Source organism: Calidris pugnax, unplaced genomic scaffold, assembly GCF_001431845.1.
Source record: "Calidris pugnax isolate Ruff unplaced genomic scaffold, ASM143184v1 scaffold10, whole genome shotgun sequence".
NCBI lineage: Eukaryota > Metazoa > Chordata > Aves > Charadriiformes > Scolopacidae > Calidris > Calidris pugnax.
The window spans coordinates 3,526,131-3,532,884 of NW_015090795.1; positions in this window are offsets into that span (position 1 = coordinate 3,526,131).

Below are 6,754 nucleotides of genomic sequence, written 5' to 3' on the forward strand. Positions count from 1 at the left end.
GGGCGAGAGGCCCCGGCCTTCCCCCGCGTTCCCCCCCCAACCCCCCCCCCGCCTTGAACCGTGACTCCTTATCCGCAGGGGTTAGGGGTTGGGGGGGGAGAGGGGGGGTCTGGAAAGCTGGAGCAGCCACCCGGCCAAAATTCTGTCGTGCGAGTCAAGTCGTCGCCGCTGTTTGTCCTTTTGTCAGCCCCATCTTCCGCCTGCTCCATCCAGAGAGTGAGTGTGAGTGTGAGTGTGTGTGTGTGAGTGTGTGTGTGTGAGTGTGGGTGTGTGAGAGTGTGTGTGAGTGTGAGTGCTTGTGTGTGTGTGAGTGTGTGTGTGCGTGTGTGTGTGAGTGTGAGTGTGTGAGTGTGGGTGTGTGAGTGTGTGTGTGTGAGTGTGTGTGTGTGCATGTATGCGTGTGTGAGCGTGTGTGAGTGTGTGTGTGAGAGAAAGAGTGTGTGTGAGTGTGTGTGTGAGTGTGTGTGTCAATGTTTCCAGGACAGGCAGCTGGAGCGGTCCCTGGCTTTGTTTTGGGGTGTTGGGGTGACACCACCCCACATTGGGGGGACATTCCCCCCCCCCAAATCTCCCCCCCATCCCAAAATCCAAGCAGCCGGAGCCACAAAGTGCCCAAAGGCTCCTCTCCATCTTCCTGCAGCGATTCCCGCTCCCCTGGCCCTGGGGACAGCCTTAATATCCCATCTGTCCCCAAAATCCATCCGAGGAATGCCAGATAAGAAGGAGAGAAGTGTCAACCCCCCCCCGAATCAGGGACACATTCACCACATTCCCAGCAGGAATCCTCCCGAGGGAAGCAGCTGGATGCTCTGCACCCTCTCCCCTGTGGTGGTGATGGGGGGGGGGACACACATCACTGCACCCCACTGTCCCCTCCATCCTGGAAAGCAGCTCCCGCCCGTGCCAGGATGTGGGATGAGCTGGTTTGGAAGCCCTGGATTATCCCAGCCAGTGTGACCGTGGGGGCCGAATCCGGATGGGCTTCCACCCCCCACCCCCCCCTCGGATCAGTCATCTGGGAGGGAGACTCCTCGTCTGGCCATGGAAAACCATTAGGGCTTTGGAGCAGGGCTTTGGAGCGGGGTTCAAGCCAGCTGGACACTGGCCTCAGCCTTCCAGGAGTTCCCCCTGCCAAAAAAAAAAAGGCTTTTCTTTGAAGCCCAAACACCCCCCGGGCTCTCCATGGAATTGAGGCACCATCAGGGACCCACAGCCCCTTTGTCCCCCCCCCTTACCCTGCCACCAGGACATTGTCTCCCCAAACACCTTGGTGCACCCAAAAGTCTGTCCTGGAGGTGAGACCCCACCTGGGATGACCCTCCCACGGGGAACGGTGGCATTTGGTGGCACGTAGGAGGTGGTGAGGGGCAGAAGTGGGGGAGGGAAGGGGGGAGGACAACCTCCCTGCCCCATGGGACATTTGGGGGCTGTCACCAGGGGGATGGAAACATTATGGTTATAAAACCTCTTGCTGCTGCAGAGGAAAGATTGAGGGGGGTGGTTTTCGAGCTGCTGTCCTGAAATGGTTCATCAAGACACTTATTTTTTTTAATATATATTTTTAAGGGGTAAATTAACTTGGGTTTTCAAGGGAGGAGCTTCTCACCCTACAAGTTCCCCACAAGTTTCAAGCCAGTGCCACCCCGTCCCCGGGCAAAAAGGGGTCCCGAGGACCTTCTGCCACGTGGAAGGGGCAGCCACCAGGCTTTTTGCAGAGTCTTTAAAAAATGTTTTTACCACCTCCTGGGCAAAACTGGCACCAGTCAGATTAAAAAAGTGGCAGTTGGGAAGAGCTGGAGCCTTGTCCTGGTGCCAGGAGCAGAGTCCCACTGGCATGGGCATCCCATGGGCATCGGGAGCGGCTGGGAGCCTCACTGGGGGCAAGGATGGGGATGGAAATGGGGATGGGGACAGGGATTGGGATTGGGATGGGGACAGGGATGAGGATGAGGATGAGGATGGGGATGAGAATGGGGATGGGGACAAGAATGGGGATGGGGATAGGGATGGGGCTGGGAACAGGGATGAGGATGGGGCTGGGGACAGGGATGAGGATGAGGATGAAGATGGGGATGGGGACGGCAATGGGGAGGAGAACAGAGATGAGGATGGGGACAAAGATGGGGATGGGAATGGATATAAGGGTGGGGATGGGGACAGAAATGGGAATGGGGATAGGGAGGGGGATGAGGATGAGGAAAAGGATGGGGATGGGGAAGGGGACAGGAATAGGGATGAGAATGGGGGTGAGGATAATGATGAAGATGAGGAAAAGGATGGGGATGGGGACAGGAATAGGGGTGGGGATGGGGATAACAATGAAGATGAGGATGAGGAAAAGGATGGGGATGAGTATAGTGATGGGGATGGGGAAAGATAAGCATGGGGATGAGGATTGGGATAGAAATAGGGATGAGGATGGGAATAGGGATGGGGACAGGCTGTGGTCGCCCAACACCATGTGCCTGGAAAGGAGATGCCTGCAGGGACTGACCCCTCTAATGGCTTCCATGTGGCTCAGCAGGGCCTTTGGCCAAGGAAGGGGGGGGACGGTGGGGGGGTTGTTCTTCTTGTTGCTTCGGCATTAAAAAAAGAAAAAAAAAAGAAATCAATAGGCATTTACTTGGCGGCATTTTGTGCAGAAACAGATGTGCTGAAGTTGGAGGAGGATGGTCTGCGTGACGGGGCTGGGGAGGGCTCCAGCCAGACACAGAAGCCCCCATCCCCACAGACACTCGAAATTCCAAACTGGGAAAACTGGGACAAACCACTCACTGCCCAGCAAACCCCCCTGCTGGGATCCCACCAGATGTGGCCGATGGGAGAGGGGGTGTGGGGGGGGGGAAGGACAAACCCCCTGCCCTGCTGAAGGTTTGCCTTCGCCCTGGGCTCCCAGCGAGGAGGAGGAAGGGCAGGAATGGCCCATTTTGGGCAGGAAATCCCGGCAGCCCCGGGATGGCTGAGCCGCGGCCGCCAGCGGAGATAAGGGGAAGCAGCAGGAAACGTGCATCTCTCCCGGGGCGGCCGGGAAAGGAAACTTGATTCCCAGCCACCGGAGCGGGGCTGGGGGCTGCAGCACGAAAGCAAGGGCTCACAGGATGCACCGGGATCCACGGATGCTTTGGGATGGATGCCAGGCAGCAGGGATGGCGTGGGGCGAGGGTAAGAGCAGGGTTTCAGCCAGGTCTGGTGTGGGGTCTGCTGGCAGTGTCCCGTTGCCAGCTGGGTTAGTGGGTCACCCTCATAATTCCCTGGGAGCGTTCCTCCTCCTGGTTATCGGAAACCAGCCCTGCTCGGGGTCAAGCTATTTGGCAGGAAGGGCAGTAAATCAGCGCCTTACACATCCTTGTGGATGTGGTAGGAAAGGGCTCTGGCAGGGAAGGGGTTGTGGCACATCTGAGCTGCCTGAATCGGCACGCACAAGGCTTTTTTGGCCTCGTGTCCTAAGGAAAAGAGATGTCTGCAGCGTTCCCCCCCACTCAACAATTGGAATCTGCTGGCTGATTTCACCCAAATCTGACAGTAGCATCTCTGAGGGGCTGTAAAATCAGAAGGAGAGACCTTGTTAGCTGCTAGGAGGTGGGCACAGCCTTGGGTTTGAGCTCGGTCCTTACGAGCCATCTGAGACTCCACAAGGGGTGCACGGCTGGGCTGAGCCCAGCTCAACAGTGGCAGGAACAACCTCTGCCTTGTGTTGGGGGCAAAAGGGGGAATGACTGGGTGGTTGCACCCCTCCTGTGGGGTGGCTCTGCTTCTCCTCGGGTCCCGTGGAGGTATCTCTCCTGGTGGCTCCATCCAGAGCTCCGTTGGCTCGTTGCCTTCCCCGTGGCTGTTTTCTATCCCGGGAAGATCCCACCGGGTGCTGACAGCGGGGAAGCCATGGCAGCGGGGGCTGCTTCCCACCAGCACAGCACCCGGCTCTCCCAGGCATTGCCATTTTTGGGAAAAGGTTCTCATGGACTTCGGTCTGGCTTCCTTGAATCAGCTTCGCCTCATGACTCACCATCTCCTCCTCACCCTGGCCCACCACTCCCACCCGCTGGGACACCCTTCCCCGGTGGGTCTGGACCAGGAGGTACATCAGGACTTGCTCAGGTGCATCCCTAAGGATGACTGTGTTGCCCAGGTGGGTCTGGAGGCCACCAGCCCCCCCCTCAAGCAGCAAGAGCACCCATTGGACACCCAGGGATCCCAAGCCACCCAAGGTTCCTGGCCCAGGCCCAGGCGTCCACCCACGCTGCAGATGATTTCCATACGCAGGGTCCGTCCCACACGCTCCAGCTGTGAGATCTTTCTGCTCAGGGCATCAAACATGCTCTGGGAGAGAGGTTGTCCTTATGGAGAGCTGGGAAGTTGGGGTGCTAGACCACAGGTGGGTCCGTAATACGGAAAAAACAAGGTTTTTATAGAAAAAGAGGAGGAATTCCTGGCCCTGGATGACTTGGCTGGAGCAGCTCGGTGCATGGAGAGAAGAAAGAATCAAGCTGCTGCTCTAGGAGGTGAGATAGCAAGTGCTGAGCCCTCCCAGCTGGAAAGGTAGAGGAGCTCAGCTCTGCCAGCAGCCCAGGGACCTGGAGATTTGCGGGATGGAAACGCCGCTCCCATGTGGAAAACCTTCCCGAGGCATCTGAGCCCCCGCTCCACAGGATGGCTCCAGGTTTTAAAAGTGTATTTTAAGACATAAAGGTAAAGAAAAAGGTTGGGGTGTTGTGGTTGGTTTTTTTTTTGAATCTCTGGGGCTCTCCTTCCTTCCTTCCCTCCCTCCCTCCTTCCTTCCTCTCTCTAAATATTGCCACAAAGCTGTTTCTGGTACCGCAGCTGCCGGATGAAGGTGCTGAGCTGGGACCTCGGCGCGGAGCTCGCAGGGAGCAGCTCTCCTGACACTGACTGATTCCTGCACCACCGGGTTCCCCCCCAGGATCAGCCACAAGTTCCTTATTTGGTCTGGGATCCAGCAAACTCCCCGGAGAGAGGGGATTTCTCCTGCCAGAGAGAACAGCCCAGATGGGTTTGTGCTGGGGCTGGGGGGAGGCAGGAGGGGGAGTTTTATCCCAGTGAAGATAAAATCATCCCATACTCCGTGTTCCTGGGGGGTGTGTGTGGGGGGGGAATCCTCTTTTTTTTTTTTCCTGCAGCACAAAATGCAGCAGGGATGGATTGCTTCTCCCCATCACCCCCCCACAGCAGGTCTGGTCCTATCCCATCCCCATCCCAGTGCTCCGGTCCCGGAGACAGAATCACAAAATCACAGAATCTTAGCATCTATGCCCCAGGCTGAGCTGATACAGCTTTGAGACACTTCCCTGGGTGTTTATACCCTGAATTGAGAGTCCTCTGCAGAATTAGGCTTTGTTTGCTGTATGAATTAGGTGTCCCTGGGACCTGCTCAACCCTGGGGGAGCTGGGACCCCATGGTGGGCCCTGGGAGCATCATCAGGTCCAGATGGGTTTCTTCACCCAAACAGCCCTTCCCAGGGATCTAACAAATCCGTGGCTCTCCCCAAAACCTCTCTCCAGCTCATCTTTCCTCGCCTGACCTCCCCGGACCTCTAGCCCTGACCTCTTTGGCACCTGAATGCTGCGGGGTGACTAATCCCAGCAATTAGCCTCGTTCCCTGCTCCTTTATCTGCTTCCTGCCTTTGTCTCCCCCTGACAACTCTGCTTTTTAGCCACATTTTCCTGGCTCCCAGCTCTCCCGCCAGCCTTTTGTCCCTGGGTGAAGAGGTTATCCCCCCCCCCCCGACACGTGTCCCTTCCTTCCCTCTGCTGTGATCAAACCAGGGACCCCAAAAAAAGGCTCCGAGGTCACCCCGGCCCCTGGCAGCGGATGGGCCAGCTCGAACTGGAGGCAAGAGGATTTGTTCTTTTAAATTGAAGGCTGATGCAGCCCCAGGGGCATTTCGTGCTACCAGGGATTTTTAGGGCTGAGCGGGGACAGAGCGGTTGGGCCGCTCTGAAATTCAATGGGAGACAGAGAAACACATGGGCAGCAGATTTGGGAGCTGCCTTCTCCACCCTAACCCCTTCCTCGGGACAGGCTGTGCCTCCACAGGGAAGCTCTGCGGTCCCACTGAGTTTCAGAGGGATGTAAACTCTCAGATATGGGCTCGACCAGCCTCCCATGCTTAAAGAAGCAAGCCAGGCAAGAAGCAAGCCAGGCTGCTTTAATTTAATACCTCTTTTTTTATTTTTCTCCTACTATTTTCCTTTTTTTTTTTTACTTTAGGATCCATCTCTCCTTAAAGTGAGCTTCAAAATCTCCCAGGATATTTCTCCACAGAGGCATGGGCTGCTCTGCAGCAAACCTAACCCTGCTGAGGGCTATCTTGCTTTCTTCTCGGGGGGGTCCTTCACCCCGACATGGGTCCCTTTTCACCCAGGAGGTGGGTTCATTCTCCACAGCAGCTGGGGCACCCCACCTGGGCTTGCCTCTGGCCTGGGGGCTCCAGGAGTGGGAATATGAGGCTCAGAGGAGAATGGAGGGGTTTCTTATTTAATATTAAACGGGATGCTGCACCAGAGCTGCGACTTGCAGAATAGCTCATTGGTGGATGCAGCTCCCGGGGGGGGAGATGCTCCTCACCCCTTTGCTGAGCCCAGGCTGAGCTCAGCCCCTGCCCGGGGAGAGGAACCGCTGAAACCCCCGCAATTTAAAGGGGAAAAATAGAAAAAGAGAATTTTGATGCGGGATCCTTTCCCTGGTACGAGGCAGCGCTGCCGGGGAGGGAGAAGGAGGGAAGGGGAGGATGGGGG